Source organism: Parambassis ranga, chromosome 9 (assembly GCF_900634625.1).
Source record: "Parambassis ranga chromosome 9, fParRan2.1, whole genome shotgun sequence".
Classification (NCBI taxonomy): Eukaryota; Metazoa; Chordata; class Actinopteri; family Ambassidae; genus Parambassis; species Parambassis ranga.
In genome coordinates, this window is record NC_041030.1 from 13,693,943 (window position 1) to 13,709,926 (window position 15,984).

General features: G+C 40.9%; 1 protein-coding gene across 2 annotated transcripts in view; it reads right to left on the bottom strand.

Annotated features, from left to right (window-relative positions):
• bmpr1ba (bone morphogenetic protein receptor, type IBa) overlaps positions 1 to 15,984 on the bottom strand; it is a 50,798-nt gene that overhangs the window by 32,143 nt on the left and 2,671 nt on the right. Inside the window, exon 2 of one of the 2 annotated variants that reach the window (XM_028413772.1) lies at positions 3,478 to 3,513. The exons of the other annotated variant lie outside the window; for it this stretch is intronic. The gene's annotated coding sequence lies outside the window, so the exon portion shown is untranslated. The remainder of the gene's footprint in view (positions 1 to 3,477; positions 3,514 to 15,984) is intronic. 2 annotated transcript variants of the gene reach the window in all.

The following is a 15,984-nucleotide window of genomic DNA, read 5'->3' on the forward strand; positions in this document are numbered from 1 at the left end:
TAAACTTTTGGTGTGTGCACATGGTTGTTGTGTATGCGAGCCAACAAGAAGCCAAACTTGTGGGCTTGGTGTATCAGTTATCACAACTATCATATTTATACAGTTATGTTTTGTAATAAAAGAGGGTGACTTTAACATCCTACACTAACCAGGAACATTTTAAAGTATATTTGTATATTTAACACATATATCGGTGTGTTTCTGCTACTACTTCTCATGATACATTAGTTAGTATAGATGCTAGGAGAAGGAATAGAATAATTAAAATGTAAACAATGTGCCTTATTTATGTCACATGTTATTTTATCAGCATATTATTTTGTTAATAATAATAATAATAATAATTGAAACCTTTATTAGTCCCACAATGGGGAAATTGCTCAAGGCAGCCCAGCAAAGAGCGCCATACACCAGTGAGTACACTGGAGGCTATGCAGGTAAAGTGTCTTGCCCAAGGACACACACCAGTGACTAGGGAGGAGTTGGGATCGAACCACCAACCTTCCGGTTACGGGACAACCCTGCTATACCGCTGCGCCACTGCTGCCCACACCCACGCCTCCAATGGAGACTGCGAAGAACATCTTTTAAACAATATACCAGCCTATCTATCACAACATATCTTTCACAATTGATCCCCTGTCCTGACCCCTGATGGCAATAGAGGTTTTTTTCATTAACTTATAATTACCCTTTTTCCCTACTTGTAGCACTAAAATATTCCCCCTTCCGCCTTACTTCCGTCACTGCAGCACACCAGCCAGTGTGCTCTCTGTTTTGGCTCATCACAGCTGAATAACTCCAGAGACAACGCTGCTACACTTTGAATACAGTCCTCTCTCTGCTGGTAAACAGTGGTGTCCCATTGCAGCAGTTTATTTAGGAGTCTGTTGTAGCCCAAACAGGGATTATAACAAAGCCCGCTGCTCCCTCTTTTAGACCACTAAGTACTTTCTGCTGCTGCCGCTGAAGGCTAGCGGGCCTGCTGAAGCATATGAACAGCTGTCTGTGTGTCTGAAAGAGAATAATAGGGAGGCAAAAGAAAAGAAAGCGGGTGGCAGCGAGAACAACTGTGCTTACAGTACATTGTCATCATGGCAGCTTGCACACACTGATGACTGAGAAGCACTTGAGATGTGCCTGATAAAACCTGGCTTGAGCATCTGAGTGGAGCCTTGTGACATTTTTACAGCGTGCTTAAAACACAGTAAAAGATCCACTACAATACACCCTCACTGTAAAAAAAAACAAACAAAACGCTTCTGTAGCTACTTGATGTGCATACAGTACATACATTTCCTACTGATGATCTTTATACTACAACAGTTAAAACAGAGGTGTATGTATGGTGCCCCCTTGGGGACAAACATCCCCAATAACTGCAGAGCAGATCAAGAGATTTAAATGTTTCACTGCGTTGCATGATTCCATTCAAAATCTAATACATTTACTTGTATTAAAGGCACTCCTTGTGCCTAATATTGCTAACTGCAGCTGTCACCTCAGTTATAGTGATTCACAAAAATCACAAAACAGTGTGCTCCCTGCAGCTTTCCAGTTAAATAAGTTTGTTTTTGTGTCTGACTGAAAGTAAATACTTAAATTAGCTGCCTGCAGTGGCTGTTTAATGTCACTTACTGTAATTAGAAATATCAATTAAAGAGCTAATCGTGCTTCAAACATTTATCTTCATTATCTCATCTGTTTTTTTAGAATTTGTGGAGAGTTATGTTACAACAAATGACTAAGAAACATCCTTAAAATGAGATGCAATGGAAAGGAACAAGGAAGTTTCGTCTTCTCATTTACAAGTTCATGACCTCTACAATCACTACTTCCCTGTGTGTGTACCTCAGGGTAGAACTCTGTCATGCTGAAGGATGCTGTTGCTGGCACACCTGTGTGTGTTGTGTGTGTATGCACATGCGGGTTAACATGCATTTCCCTGCCCCGGTGCATGTTTGTGAGTGTACATGTGTGCATAAAAACACTTTCTCACATTACAGCAGTAATGGCCCTGCTGAAACATGTGTCTCCCAGCCAAAGGTTCCAGGCTGCTGTGTAATACAGACGGCACACAGCAGCGTTTCCTCCACAACTGACTCTAAAGGAATGAGTCACCTTCAGCAGATACATGCCAAATGTATGACTTTGATTAAAGCGGTCAGAGCAACAACAACTCAACACTGCAGCACTCAGTATTTATTATTGTATTTAATGTTCCCTTAGAATATTCATAATATTCACTTACAAAAGTGTAACCTAGACCAACAGCAAGAAGACACATGTCTTCGAAAGCCACAGTATCTATAGATGTGCTTCCAAGGTTTTAAAGTATGGCCTCATTCAGAGAGAGCTCCTGTGGACGCCTTCCACTCCACAACCTTCCCACACACAATGACTTCATTCCACTGAGTGCATCCAGCCTTGACCGTGACATTCTGCATACCTTTCTCTACATGTTTCACATTCATGTTCAGATTCTGACATTTTGTAAAAACACTAGTTACAACCTCATCCACGTGTGAGCAGACACTCTATAACAATGGCCTTGCTCACTTTGTTGTGCGCCATCCTGTGGCACTGATTTATGGGATAAATGACTATCAGAGAAAATCTTGTATTGTATTGCAATAATGAGGCACTGGATATTTAGTTTGGTTTACTGGCTCAAATCAGCTTCAGCTCATGCTGTGGACTATAAAAACGCTTCCAGACACAAATAAATCTGCTCCTTTCAAATGGAGCACAATCACTTCCACTGTACTACAGCAGGATAGAGCTGAAGAGACATTTATTTTGTAGCTGGTTGTATGTCCATGCTGAATTCAGAGTCAATTAGTATATATATATTTTTAATCAGTTATAATATTTGTATTATGGCTCAGTTTAAACACTATTGTTTAGAGGTACTACAGAGACACAATATGCTTGAGGAGGAAAAGAGCATAACACTACTGAAGATCGCCTCCAAGAGAGCTTTAACAGATCCCGTTAGATATTTTAGGTCAAGTGAAACACACAGTAATTTATGGAGGATATGGTGTCACTGTCTTTATGTTGCTCTTGGCAAGTTTAGATTTCAGAGAAACACGCAATGTGAGACTGTCTCTATTCACTGCTGTCCTTCTCCTTCAGGGTTTTACTGTACTACAGCTGCACACTTAAGGTATTTTTGTTAGAATGGCTGACTCTAAGATTACAGAGAAAGCAGTAATCACTCATTACTTTTGATCTAAAGATGTGAAGAACAATATGCCTTATTAATTTCACTATTTATGTTAAACAAAACAATTCAATTCATCATTTGGTTGCTATGTTAGCAAGCACAGAAGGCAGCGCACACATTAAATCTTTAACAGCTCTTTACTGTTAGATAATTTTCATATAAATAAAAAAAAATATGAAATATAATCCAGGAATAAACTGTATGGACACATAGGATCTAACTGATTTAATGTTAGCTTTGGTTCTTACCTGTAAAGCTGAGGTAAGGAAGGGCCGGTCTTAGCTCTACAAACAAACACAAAAACAAGATAAGATGGTAAGCAGACGTAAATTAAAACAAAAAAGTATTTTTCATTTGCACTTAAAGGTCAGATATATGTGATTTAAGAAGCTAATCATACCAAATACGACAGGTTCTACTTTAAAACTTGTATAAAAACTTGAGCTGCATGCCACTGACTGCACACTTTAATGGACCCAGTGATTGAAAGGTCACGTCGTACAGATTCCCACCTGTAGCGTTGGAAAATTAAACGCCAATAAAAATTCCTTACATAAACACGACACTCAGGGCGTGTCCATTTCTTCATCTCTGCGAAAACAGACTCAAAAAACTGTAACTCACACTGGATTCATTTCACACAGCGTTCCTTTTTATTGCCACCCCATAAACCACTCCAGCCCATATGTATGCGTAAGTGTGTGTGTGTGCATCTGTCTCTCCATTTTGTGCGTCTGTCTGTGTCTGTCTGTGTGTGTGTGTCCCACTTTTAATCAGAGCCACCATTTGACAAATAGAGCAATTCACATTAGGTGTGAAAAAGGTCAGATCATCCATAAATCAAAGCTTCTACGAACTTTAGTGCATCGTTCAAACCACAGCCAATGGAAAAGAAATAAAAAATATAACTGACTCTAATAAAAGGTGCCATTTACTTATTGACATTGGTCATTTTTGTGAGTCAAAACATGAGGATAAAGCGTCTTTTAGCCGGGACACACAGCTCCAGTACAATTTAACCCAGAGGGCCAAACCTCACTTTCTATAACAATCACAACAGATAAAAAAATCTGCAGTTTGTTTGCATAGCTGAGACAGAAGATAATAACATGTGTGTGCATGTGTGTTTAATGTATCCATATGAAAATATAATCCAGGTCCAAGTATGACTTCCAGAAGAAAGGAAGATTTATGGAGAAAGATTAATTACTGTGGCTCATCTTTTGGCAACAGCTCCGCTCAAAAGACAGAGAGCATTTGTTCCAAATAGGTTATCAACTTGGGGGAAAACTGAATGTCAGCCTAAATGTATAATGTCTGGTAGAGTTAGAGCAAGGACACCTAGCAGGCTCCTGACTGATGTAGAAGTTAACAAGTCAATCTTTGTTTACACCACATGTTCTCAAAATAAAATAATCTGTTTCTGTTTGTCCTGACTGGGACAGTGAATAACAACTCATATCATGACAACCGGGAGGATACCTGCATTTTTTCCACAGCCAAATGATCAAAGTGCAAAAAAAAAAAAAAACCCTGCCATAGATTTCAGCTGTAATATTTAAAACCTAATGTGTGTATTAACCCTTGGGGGGTGCACACCTGAGCTCACCTGCAAGCCAGAGTTATTTTATCAACTGAGGGAAATTGCCTCGCTGTATCTCAGATCTGCGGTATGAGGAAAGCAGAAAATGTCACTGTGGGTGTCGGTTTACAGCTCAGCCTTCAGGTATCAAAAGCAGGCGTGTCGTGGCGAGGGCCCGGCTGTGTGCCAGACAGTTGGTTGTTTCTAAAAAGGATCAGTGAGGCGGATTACTGCTCAAATCCCTTCTTTCACTGAGTTCCTACAAACTGTCATTTTGCTCTCTGCTTTACAATAGGCAATGAAAACAGTGACAGGTAGGGTGACTCCAGAAAAGCAGCAGCCGACAGCGGCAACACACACAGCGGCAACACAACATATATGGACACTCATGTGTTCTGATCGGCTGTTTCCCTTACAGCGCTTCTCTAAATAAACTCGTCCATATATGTTTTTACTTATACACTGATTCTCCTTTACATAATTAAGAAAAATGGTTTGTGATTATACTGCTTTTAAGGTACAATTAGGATATATAGCTTGGGTATGTGTATTGATGTTTAAAAACATTATGATAAAAAGCCACCCTCACATTTACGTCTTCATAATGTAGCCTATGCAACGATTATTCAGGTACTCAAGTAATATTCGAGGCCCTGTGTTCGAAACACGGGCGAGCCGTTTGTAGGTCGGACTTGAACACACACACACTTGGCGCCGCGGACTGCTATTAGCTGCAGCTGTATTTATGGGAAAACTATGACATTTACACGTGATCCAATTACTCAAATAATCGCAAAAATAATCAGCGAGTATCTGAGTATCAAAATACTTGTTTGTGGCAGCCCTATAATGATACCTCAGGTCTCTCACCTCTCAAGAAGCTACGCCAGGATATCTGATTGGTTCTAAATCGGATCGGTCTCACAGATAGGGAATCTATTTGGCTTGACACAACACCACAGCATCTTTCAATCTATATGGACAAACCTGGCTCCTGTTCTGTGCTGCTTGTTTTTCGCTCAAGGTAATCTAATAGTCTCCCTGAAGTAAATTCAATATATGTAAAAAGAAACACAACCCCAGGCCAACTTACCACATTTATAACACTATGATCAATGACTGTCCAAAACTTACCAACTACCTCCTACAAGCTGAAATACCACCCATCCTCCAACATCTACAGCTCCAAACAGTACTGCCATAGAGGTTTTAGTAAAACCTAGAAAACCATTAAAAGAAAACACATGATCAAATTCATGTGAGTCTGTAAATAGCCAAATGTCTGAACAGAAGATTGATTCATGCTTATGGGTAATGTGGCAATCACTCAGCGAGCCTGGCCTTTTACCCTGCACTCACACATCATACTGCTCAGAGCCACTTCTGTTAGTTGGGCTCTCTCTCTCTCTCTCACACACACACACACACATTGGAACACACACATGGACCCCACCCACATTGTAAAAGTGCACACTGCCAATCATATTATTAAAAGCAATAGGTCACTTGCCCAATGCCCAGTGTCCAGACTGAATGAGAAACCCTCACACAGCCACGAGTTTTTACACTCTCTGTTCTCGTCTCTGTTAAACACACATTCACGAGATGGCTACATTTCATAGCTAGCAGCTCTGTCATTGTATTTATGGTGACCTGGCTGGATTAAATTACAGTGAAAACTATCAACTCATTTACGAGCCAGAAAAGCATCAGAACATTCAAACACGGGGATCCAGAGCACCGAGCTGTTATTCAAACCATTTGTAATAAGTAGCACAGGATGTTTTATCCAGCTAGAAAACAGATCCCACACACACACACACACAGGCTTCATTTAACTTGTATGTCAAATTAAAATTGCAGTGTGTACACATGCACAAACACAGTTCAGATTCAAAGAGTTATGCAAAGTGGAACACAGTGTCAAGGATGTTCATTTTTTTCCCTCCCTCATTCTCTAATGAAAAACATTCCTGAGATCTATTTATGAGACAATGGCAATACCAATGCTGGCACTGCAAAACAGAGCTTTAATTCTCTTAGCTAAACTGCTGCCAACTCCAATAAAATCCAGGCAGCCATTTTTTAACATGCAGCCTGACCCGAGCTAAACCTTTCAAACAAATCTGTTTTGATCTGATGTTTCCAGATGCTGCATGTCCTCATACTCCATACACCCATGCTACAATACGTGTTGAATATACCATACAATGTTGTTACTGAAAATATTTATTCTTCTACCTGATGACAGTCTAACTAAAAGTACATCCTGTCAGTCAACGTCAAAGCGTCTGCAGACCACCCCTGCTACCTACACCTGCCAGAAATGTTTGCACAAGTTTGATTGACATGCTCGCGGTGGTGACTGACGTGATTTGTTTCCTCAGAAAACACCCCCAGAGGTGTGAAGTACAGTACGGAGTCATGAGCGGGCTTCAGCTGCGTGTCAGTACGCACATGTGTATGTGCGAGATGGTCACTGCAGGGTGATTTTTAGGAGGTGTCTGAGATAGAAAACAGCGGCTTGAGGGATATGACTCATTACTGCCTCTATAGACCCCTCAGTGTGTAAGCTGGACTTTAAAACTGAGAAACAAGGAACAAATATATTTACCTGCCAGGTTACAGAATCTTTTCCGCCTGTTCGCTCTGGAACCTTTTTCTTTCAGCTCACCACAGTGAGGTTGAAATGTGTTGTGTGCAAAATCCACTTAGGTTTAACCACTTAAACGTGACACTTTTTTGGCATATTATAGTTAGATGTCATTTCTAATATTTTTGTTGAGCCTTTATCGCATTACATTTGGCACTGTTGACCAACATAGCTATTGTTACTTCTCTTTGAGACTTAATAATAATTTTAGACTTAACAAGATTTAATAATACCTCAATAATACTTTAAGGAATTCTTTCTAATCATGGATCCGCTGAATATTTTTAGACCTATGAAATGTTTATTTATAACCATAACCTTTTTTTATAGATTAGGTTTATTGTTGTCTACTTTGTATCTTTGTATCTGTCACGACAATAAATGGATTTGACTCAGAAGTGAAAACTTCATCACCGTCACAAAGGTCTGTTTAAATGTGTAATGATTTTATCAGACCTTTACACTCACATGCCGGCTTCACCAAGTGAAAGGGCTTTAGGGTGCGTTCAAAAGCCTGCATCTTTGTCGGGCATTTCAAGCGTTCCAGCCCACATACTCTCACTTCCACACTGACAAAAGCAAAAGATGTTCAAATTATCATCTTGATTATTTCATTCATCTCCCATATGTCTTCCAGGAGGAGTAGAGACACTGTACTTAATGCTGCCATCCTGCTAAATGAGCTGAGAAGCAGGGTCTTAGATCGGGATGATCTTGCACGTCTGAAAGATCAAAACAGTTGAAATTTAAGGCATGCTATCATCCTAACAGTTAATTAATCAGACGGCTCCTCTTTTTGTCTTTTCTTTTCTTCTTTCGTAACGTAAAATAAAAACAACAATCACAGAGAAACACAACACCACATGCTAAGCTCGAGTAAAACTGGGGAATTATGTTCTCTTGTTACAAATCAGTGAAGACAGTGAAATGTGTTCCTTTACAAATCAACTGGCTGAAAATGCAACAGTGTGATTTTAAAATTGATATTAAATTCAAGGCTGTGATGGACAACTGCAAACATTTTAACACATTTAGAGTACAGAACCCTCTGCGTACTGCTAAACATCATTTTGTATATTTACATATTAATCTCAAAAAAGACCAAAGAGATAAAAAAAACATCATGAGCACAACAAGTATTACTTTTCTCTCATTATTACTGCTGTGTCATTGTTGCGTTTACAAGTAGCACACATAGTAGCTACACATTAATGTAATATAAGCAGAGTTATAAGTGGATGTACAAATACAAACCAGACAGGCAAGCAGACAGAAAACAACACAGGGAGGTAACGAGAGGGCCACAGTAAGCAGAAACACGCAAAACTAATTCATATGGGATGAAAACCAATCTTGAAGGAGAGCCACTTCACCTTGAGAACGCCTTGTGGCAACAAAGACTGTCCACAGCCTCTAGATTATCCTTAATTTCCTGCAGCAGAAGGCCCGGCTATGGCATAGCTCAAACAAGTTTTCATTGCTTAATTACAGACATTTGCACGGGGTCAGAAAAAGGTTTGGAATCAGCTCTGGAGATCTGCATGGCACAGTAGCATCTCTGCCAACAAGGGACATGAAGGGGGGCCAACAGACCGGGCTGTGTTTTTCATACTGCACGAGTATGATGTGCAAAGACAGACGTCAACAAAATGTTCTAATAAATCATGTGAACTTGCAGGTTTAAGTAGATTATTGTACAGTGATGGGAGGTTTCCAGCAGAAAAAGAGCAGCATAGTGCAAATACACAGAAACCAACCCAAACCTCAGGGAAGCCCCATAAAGACTATTGAATATTCTCACAAACACACCACAGAGTAGGTATGTTAACACGGACTATTTTAGTCAATCTTTTAAAGCATTCATTGTTTAACCAGCTGGATGTTAAAGATTCCATTTATATTTTATTTGACAGCCTTCACCTTCCTCTGTTGAGTTCAGGCTCAGCCAGCACAGCCCCTCACATTTGTCTGTGCCAGTCTGAATGGATTCAATCTTCTCAGAATATGATGTTTGGTCAAATTGATTGTTTTACTATTTATGAGCACATTCCTCATTCATTTTTTTTGTCAAGATGTCAAACAACATGCAGCCGAGTTAAGTTCCTGGCACCAAAACTTACAGCATTTTACAGCAATATCACCATCAAAGGAAAACACTCCCATTGCATCAGCCACGTTTGTAGGGGTTGCTGTTACACTATGTACTGTAAAGTAAAATTGTTTTGTTTTTTTAATTAATAATGCATATTTGGAAGTCACAAGGCTAACCATGTATACATCATACATCCACTGACCCAGCCAGAGTGGGTGTAAATATAATCCTATACAAAAACATTATGCACCAACAAAACATTAATTTGTAATAAAGAAATATCACTTAGCTGACCACTAACTCATTCAACCTATTTTCCATCTCACATGCTCTCAGACAACAAAGGACAGCCTCCCTGGGTGGATTCCATCCTCCCGCCCCACACTTTCCCCCTCCAGGTGGCTGCAGGCCTCGTAAATGGCTCCAGACGTGAGGACTCTGTCCGCCATCTGACAATGATTAGAACGCAGCCTCACTGAATACAAGTAGAGCCTGCACACTCAATTGCTGCAACACCATCTTTATATGCGGCAAAAACCAAACATGCCACCCACAATTCTCCGCATTCAGGTATGGAGTGTTCAGTTTTCATTTCAGGGGCTGGGAGAAATAAAAGACTCCGGTGTAGGCAAGAAAAATGTAAAAACACTAAACATCTTGACATCCCATTTGTTATGACTGACAAGAGATTAGAAACATATCTATACAATATAAAGAAAATATCCCTGCCTATTCTGCAACAGTGCAGTGAGCCAGTGGTTAACATAGAATACAATAGAAGCACTTTATTCATCCCAAGCTGGGGAACTTCACACGATAGCTTTATAGACAGCTGTTATTCCTCACAATTACAATCTAACAAACTCCTGAAGTGTGGAACCACTTAAAATGTCTACACTTGTGAGCCTCACCCAAACATTTGTGTATAGGCTGAAACTCAAAAGCACTGTCTGAGTGGGAGTGGGTAGCCTTTGCTGTTCACATGCAGCTGCCATATCAATTTTCTTCTTTTGTCTCTTTTTCCTCCATCTTTCTTCCTCCCTTTTATTTACACACTCACACCCCATCTCTTTCTCCTTCCCTTCGTCCCTCTCCTCCACCCTGACATCTGAGAGTGATTATGTAGCACAGCCACAAAAACACAACTCACTTAACTCTCCATTATTAAGTGACTTGGTACCACTGACATAATTTGTTCATCTACATGTAGAATTAACTGACACGCACACGCACACATGGGCCTCTGGAGGTTTTCGGCAGACGGGAAAGAAATGCGCACACACACACACACACACACACACACTTCAATCACATGCACTCTCTGCCTTATTCCACCCTTATGCGCCCATTTTAAGCCGGACCCTCATCCTGTCCACCCCCCCCTTCCCTCCCTCCCTCCCTACATCTCCAGTCCCCTGGAACAGAACAGTCACGGCTGTGTGCACTGTTGATTAGCTAGAACCTGAACCCAGGGGAAACACTGCAAAGCTCAGTGTTCTTTATTGTGTTTCCCTTTAGACAAAGGGACTCACTGACAGCTTGGATTTTGCTGTCTATTACCTTATCTTTTACTAATGTAACCCTAATATTAAGTCAGCTATTATTGCTACTAAGATGCTTTTTCTTTATCTGTCATCAGGATTCAATGGAAGAAAGAAGACAATCATTTAGATCAGGCTTACTGTGGCACTGGAGCAACATGTGGGGATGTGTGCAGTGGTCTGAGGTTGTAATTTCGGGAGTGTTATGTGGTGACTTGTGGGCATGCAGGCAAAGGGTGTGTGCATGAGGTTATTTGTTACGGCTAATTCCTTAATCCCACAACATGTGTCTGAAACCTGCAACAGATGCCTTCAAGGAGAACATGCACACACAAGCTACACAAAAGAAAAAACACATTGCGCCGCTATCATTACCATTAATCCCTGTGCGGTGTGCCTGCTGCAGCTGGTCACATGGGAATAGAAGATCTATAGGAAGGAGGTTTAGAGAACAGAATTATTCGTCTGAGAGGGTCAGTGAGCTTTTGAAAAGAAACCGTGGGTCGTTTTCTAAAGTTAGCACCATTGTGATAATGAAATCCTAAAGAAGGGCTACTCGCACAATCAGCACGCTGGAAGCTGATGTCCGCTGACTTCCTGATCTCTTTCTGCTGCTGATACAGCTGACAGCTGTACAGTGATTTACATAGCAAGCATGGATATCTCTATTGTCCATTTACATTGTGAAGCTCAGAAGACGTGGGCTGACTTCTTCCTTATTAAATGCAGCACAACACAAGCACATTCAAACAACTGTTTACCAGCTGCTACAGTTCTCATGGACTCAACCATGTATTATGTATGAATCTACAACACAGGACTTTAAAAATACTTCAGCACCCTGAATTTTAAGTTATTTTCACATTTATAAGATGTCATCAATTATTACATCTTCTACAGTTTACACATTCATCCTTTGTTTACAAAATGGTGGCAGATACCGGCATATGACATTTTAAGCCTGAACTGGGCTCTTAACCTTCATGTCAGTGCCTTTCTACCATGACTTGTGTCATCTGTTATAGGATACGGTGATGAAAAGCCAATATGAGCTATGTGCCTTAAAACATATTTCAGCGAGGTAGGACTGCAGGGATTTTTTTTTCCAGCAGGAAGCTGAGTGGACATGGTTCAGAGGGTTCGGCTTGTAAAAATACTGCTCCCAGCATATCACTTAGAATATAAAACCGGTGAGCATGTGTAGCAGGTTTGTGCATATGCAAGCTCCCCCCGTTTGGCTAAAACAAGAGTGTGTGTTAGAAAAAAGAGAGTATGAAATAAAAAGTGTGTAAATAAAAAACAAAAAAAACAATATTTTTAGATATGAAATTCATGGATTCTTGAGTGAGTAGTAAAGTCATCATGCTGTGGCATTGTCTCCAGTGTGTTATGCTGCTCCTAATGTGCTTTATAGTGTTTTGGCCTGGAACCTACAGGGGCCTGTTAGGGACATCTGGTCTCTCTTGGACTCTAAATTTCTTCCTCATTTTGGATCTTTCAGTCGTCCTGATCTGGCAGAGATGATTCAGTGTCGGCCATCTGGACAGCTCTGTTTTTTTTTTTTTATATCACCTTATTAAATCTACAAACAACAGCCCTGCTTCCTACAGTGTCCTGGCATAATGTGATCTCTAAGTTTTTCCTCATCCTAATATGTTTTAGTCCATCTATGTTCAGATATTTGCCTCCAATCACACCTAAAAAATGTAAAAAGGTCTTATACATAAAATGTAAACTGCGGTGTTCACGTTCACCTCACCAGCAGATGTCAGTGAACAACAGATTCCCTGCTGGCCGCTGTTATCAATAAGCTGATTTAATAAGCATTATGCTGTTAGACAGGACACGACGCAAAGGCTCCCAGAGGCCTGTTTCACATTGTAATTGCCTTTTTCAGATGGATATGTATAAATCCACCGGACATGTAAGTGAAGAAACAGGCCCCCTGGAGATTTGATTTCACATGCATCAGATTCAATATCTTAGAAGTTAAATTCAATTTGGGATCAATCAGATTTAATTTCTCTCAAGTAATGACTCTGGAAAACATATTGATGAGCTCATCATGAATTTATGTCTCATGGGAAGGTGGTGTCTGCACAGGCAACGTGAATGTGATTTCAGCCAGGAGGGTGTATCACTGATGTGACACAGAGCAGTACATCTGCAGCAGCACATTTGCTACCGAGTAGGCCAGGAATAGAGCAGGAGAGACAGGAAAAGAGACAGAAAGAGGCTCCTGAGTTTGATTATACACATTATAGCCCATCCTTTGCCAAACACACATCTGCACAAATCAAACAAAGCCATTTATCATTCCAGACCTAAATGCATGTGTGCGGAGGACAAGTCAGTAAAGACTACCTGGGTTAAAGAGCGGGGGCCAGAGACAAAGAGAGACAGAGACACGGACATACCACAGAGGTGCAGATAAGACCTTGAACCTATATACTGCGTTTCTTTTTTTAAAACTTAATTACCTTCATTCCTGGACTGCACTGGATAGACGAACATTTATCCTAACCTGTGATGAATTCTTAAGGATATTGTTGTGTCTGGATTTGCGGACACGTAGCTGCTCACAGGTTTTACACATCCTGTCTTTAAAATAGGAAGTCGGAATTTTCCATCACTCAGTTTGACCTTTAACCTCTCAGACATTCTTAGAAAATTAATAACAAAGCCACAGCTTGAAGTAATTTCTATCTCTCATCATACATGTTGGACAAAAATACACAGAAATCTGACACTTGATGCCTGTTTATCAAGATGCACTTTACCAGGTTTTCCCTACAACAAGACAAGAAGTATTGTTCATATTAGAAGCCTCAGTTGTGACAAAGAGGCCAAGAAGAGAACTTCTTGAACTTCTTGTAACTTTACAATGACACTTGCTCTTAGGCAAATATTTCTCCTGTCTCTGATGGAATGGCACCTCAAAAGGAGGCACCATGGAAATTGAAGGTCTCAGGTTTGGAGCAGGGGGGGTGAAATTGTCCAAAAGTGGATCCAGATGGTTATCACTCTCCTCAGACCTCTTTTTCCCCTCTTCAGTCCCCCCCACTCATCACTCCATCATTTCTCCCCCCTTCTTTGAGGGAACTACGAGGCCGGTGATTACTTTGGTCAGAACGGAGCCAAACCAAACACAAGAGGACAGAGTTGTGGTCGACAAAATAAAGAACAGCCTCACAGTTCAAAGCAAGACTGCATGAGTTAAAGCATCCTCGGGGCTCAACCTGTTTGTGTTTGGGATCAGGGCTGCTCGTACAAACAAGGTTACTGATTTCACTTAGTAGCAGTGATGGCTCTCTGAGTCTTCTAACTTTACAAGATATTACAAGCTACAAAAATAAAGAGAAGAAACTGAAGGGGTGGGGCTGTGAGACCTGTGTGGATAAGAGAGCAGTGAAAGAAAACAGCCAAATCATGAGATCAGGAGCTGGCTGGTAGCATGTTTTAACATCCGCCCAGTGGGACGCAGGCCTAAACTGATTCTGTGGACCATTAATCAGGCCAATAAATCATCATTTAAACATGTTTTATACCATCAACCTGTGCTACTCACAGCGCACGGCCAGCCACAAAGTTCGTTACACTGATTTGCTGATTACTATGATCTCCATCTGGGTGCTGGAGCAGTCTTCTATAAACTGGGGGCTGGAACATTTCACGTATTGTTCCTAAAGGTGCAGATGCCAACTCTTCATCACATTCAAAGGAAAGAAAAAAAAGGGGGAACACCGGGGGAAGGAGTGGCTGAACTGTGCACCCTGTGTGAATTACAGAGCACGGGGACAGAATAACTCCATCATGAGATCAGGAGAGGTTGAGTGTTTGAATGTCCCACCCTGAGGCAGAGCAGGGGAGTGATGGAGCTGGAGATTAGGATAATGAGACGGCTTAATGATCCGGTTCTGAAAAGATAACACTGATAAGCACAGACATGGATATAAAGTCACCTTGTAATATGGACAGTCCACAAACACATACATTCTTCTGGCTCCTGCTCAGTCACTCCAGACAGTAACGTGCATATTTAATTTTGTCTACACACATCTTAGGCTTCAAACAGCCACAGAGGTTTTCAGGTTACCGTCCTGTTCACACACTGCTGAGCCATGTGTTGGAACACCCGTCCCTCCGTCTCACACACATCATGACAAATCTTGCTGCTGACCTGCTATCAGCATCTTCCTCATCAGTCATCTACTGTACTGTACAGCCAGCTGCATTTAGCTCAGTAAGCAAATTTCTTGTCAGATCATATCTCCTCCCTGCAGCTCATGACCCGCACAAACTTGGACAAATGTACAATTGAGAGCATTTTTTTTTATTTGCAAATTTGCTGCAAAACAACGACAGCACAGTTCCTGTAACTGAATTTAACTAACTATCTAACCAAATAAATAAGCTGATGTTCTGACATACAGCCAGAGGATTGTGATTGTGCAGTGCAGAAAAATAAAGTGTGAGCCCTGCGTGTGCGCGTGTCACTACATACTTGTCTGAACATATCAAAAGAAAGGCAGGCAATACATCACAGTTTCCTTCTGAAAAGTCATGCGTCAAATTTTTAACTCATCCCAGCTTCAAGAGGACAAGAGAGAAAATCCTGATGGGATCCATGTGTGTGAGGACAAAGATCATAAACACACACACACACACACACTTTTGATCTTGCTTACTCAATCACTACAAAAAATATATCAGACTTGATGATATTATGTCAAAAAACAACGCGCCTCTCTGCTGCGTCACACAGAAAAAGTCTACAAATTGCCTTTCCTGGCTATGCTGGTAAACATAGCCTCTTGGTGCAGAGACTGAATGGTGGGGCATGTTGTTGTGCTTTGAAGCTAGCAGTGGAGGTTGTCACAGAGCCAA